This window comes from Limulus polyphemus, unplaced genomic scaffold (genome assembly GCF_000517525.1).
Source record: "Limulus polyphemus unplaced genomic scaffold, Limulus_polyphemus-2.1.2 Scaffold7481, whole genome shotgun sequence".
In the NCBI taxonomy this organism is placed as follows: domain Eukaryota; kingdom Metazoa; phylum Arthropoda; class Merostomata; order Xiphosura; family Limulidae; genus Limulus; species Limulus polyphemus.
The window spans coordinates 36,311-39,660 of record NW_013673091.1 but is presented as its reverse complement, the minus strand read 5'-3'; positions in this window follow the sequence as shown (position 1 = coordinate 39,660).

Genomic DNA, 3,350 nt, shown 5'->3' with positions numbered 1-3,350 from the left:
ATCCTTAGTGTTAAAGAACTGATTTGTATGATAATGGATCCCCAGAGTTGAAGAACTGTTTTGTATGATAATGGATCCTCAGAGTTGAAGAACTGTTTTGTATGATAATGGATCCTCAGAGTTGAAGAACGTTTTGTATGATAATGGATCCTCAGAGTTGAAGAACTGTTTTTTGTTCGAGATTCGTGGCTTGAAGAAGACGCTTTTGTGGCTAAAGCGTGATTTATTTTTCATTGTTTTTAAATATAGTAGTTTCCGTCTTGGAATCTGTCTTTGTTTGACTTAAATACAAAGTTTTATATGTGACTAGAAATTTTTATCGTTAGACGTTAAATATACAAAAACATAACCACTATTAAAAACAGATGATTAAACAAGAATGGGTGAGGTGCTGCGTGTTTTTATCTGGTTTTGTTCCTGGTGTGCGAATTACAATTGAAACCACTATATTTAGGTAAAGAAACCAAATTTCAATTTTTCGCATGTCAGTGTGTTCGAGGAACATTGCATGTTAATCGTAGTCAGTTCCTTTTATTGTGTTTGTATTGACATCATTAGCTATTGGTTGATTTATCTTATATTCGAGTTCTCCTTTTCTGACCTTTGTGGTTGGACGAAAATTCCTGTAAGCGATTTCTATCGAGATATTTGATTGGCTAATTTGGATTCACTAAATTTAATTGATATCCAATCCCCTTATCCTTAAATTTTAGAACTACAAAGTAACAACCTATCAAAGATTACAACAATACCAATACGTAAAAATAGATAAACAGCTTTTAGCCTAGAGGGATACTTTTGAACTGTTATATATATCATCTACAAACTTAATAAGGGTCAAAACTACAGAATCTTTCATCCTCGTGGAGCACAGTTCGAATTGGGTTAAGTATCTAGAGGTATAATAAAAGTGGCTGTCGTCCTCCTCTGGTGGAAAGTATAAAGAAAATCAAACACTAAACAAATGTGTATGGAGCTATTTTAAAGGTAGCTGTATGTCACGTTTACTACTCTGATCTAGATCTGGTTATTCCGTGGGGGGGGGGGGCGATGATTGATTATCTTGCAAAGCTTGCCCAGAGCTACTGGTTATAGGTTTCTCATACAGCCTACTTCACCGTTATTATTAGGCTCAGTACTTAAACAAGTTTTTGTAAACAGACTTATTAAGACGGCGGTAATAGGACTTTCATATACTCATCTACAATGTACATGCGTGAAATCCCGTTAGAAGTAGGACACATCTACACAGATACACACTCTTAAATACACCCACCTTTCTGTTTAGAGTATTCTGTGAATATCATATGTACAAGTTTGCCAGAATTATACGTGGACAACTTAGCTACATCCATTATTGAATTCTACGTCACGATTTGTTTATCATCTGTTAGAAGTTCACAAAGCTGTAGTCCTTGAGATCCTAGCACGATACGGACTACACAAAACGTTCTAGGTCAGTTTTCAAGGCTGGATGAGTCTGAAAACACATGTTATGAATGCGAAATATTTGTGCATGTACTATTTTGGTTTTTACTTTCGTCAGTGCTCCTATACCGTTATACGTATATTCATTTCTTAGTATTTCTAGAGCTGGTATTTCGAAACGTATTTGTCAGATAAACATCACGTTTCTACTTATTTTCGTGTGGAAATCTGTATTGTTTTACTTATTTTTTTAGCCTTATTTTCAAATTTAACTTAACTGAACTTAATTTAAGGCCCTACATGCCAAGTGGTACAAAGAGTCTCCATGAAGTCAGCCCAAGCACGTCGATCCCAAGTCACATCCTCGACGTTATCCCACCGGTCCCCAGCTTCCCTTCTTATAGTACCAATCTGAAGGGGGAAATGGAACGATGATATAGCCTATCCTTCCTCAAGACCGTCTAGGGGGAGTATTCCCCCCATCCGTCTGGAGGTGGTCCTGTCATAACATAACCTAGTTGATCTGGAGCAGGGGTTCCAAAACTTTGCCAACCGTCGGACCCCCTTCAACTTCTTTACTGTATTGACGGACCACCTCCCATTAAAAATGGTTTTTCTCATGTGTACCTGGTGTATCATGTGCATATTTTACTACCTTTACAACTGGATTCTAGCTTTAAGAAAAAAACAAAACAAAACAAAACAATGAAAAGAGATTTAAGTATGGAAAATTAAAAAAAAAATCTTACGACTCACTTTAATGTGAAGGATGGTTTGCCGAAACAATCATGCGAATTTCTGGGTCAAATGTCTGACAGTTTCAAACGAAGATCCGTTTCCACACTTATCCAATTTATATACTTCGATTTGATATAAGAAAGTTGAAAGAAACCTCGCATTTTGGCTTATTCGTTACTCTTTCAGGCCCCCCAGTGGCACAGCGGTATGTCTGCAGACTCACGACGCTAGAAACCGGGTTTCGATACCCGTGGTGGGCAGAGCACAGATAGCCCTTTGTGTAGCTTTGTGCTTAACTACAAACAAACAAACAAATACTCTTTCAGTAAATGGTAATTTCATAAATTTGATGTATTACTGCGGACCCCCTAGGGGTCTGCGAACCACAGTTTGGGAACCTTTGATCTAGAGAAATAAACCTCGATCAACAATCTCGGTCCTCCTGGGTGGGGGTTAGCATGTAATGGTGGCGACATTGCTGTTGTAAAAGGTTAGTGCTGAAGAATCCTCCATGAATTATTTTCAAATAGACTTTAAAGTATTGCAGTCAGTAACCACAATTTTGAACGGCGAATATCGTGGTGCTTATTGAAAAATGAACTCAGCACTGTCAAAATGTTGTAATCCATTTAAAGTTGTAGTAAATAGCTGCTAACATTAGAGAGTAGGGATATTTAAAGTTTACCAAAGTATTAGAGCAAATCACGCAATTAGTTATAAGAACCTCAAGTCAAGTGACTAGCCATAATTGTTATAAACCAGGCGACTAATTAGAAACACTAGGTGTACTTCCGCAAGGTCCTCGAAAGTGTTTTGTTTTAAGAGTAACAAATATTTTTATTTCTTGCTTTTGAAGTTCATACGTCATGCTGTGTTGTAGTGTCCCTTATGTGACGTCATTTTAGTGTCTACTGACTGACTGACAGACAACATACTACTGTATAGTGGTACAAGTAGTTAAAACAGGTGACCCCTCCAGACTTCGGCCCCTTTCGGGGAAATTACACGTCAAATGACTAGCTAGAAGAATTACAAGGGAAGTTATACTTGATGCAAGACAGCAACCTGTCAAGTGTTACATGTCAGGTGATCAACATAATTCAAGCACCTAGTTACAAGTGAAGTTATACTTGATGCAAGACAGCAACCTGTCTGAGGACATGTTATGACGGATCAGATGACTA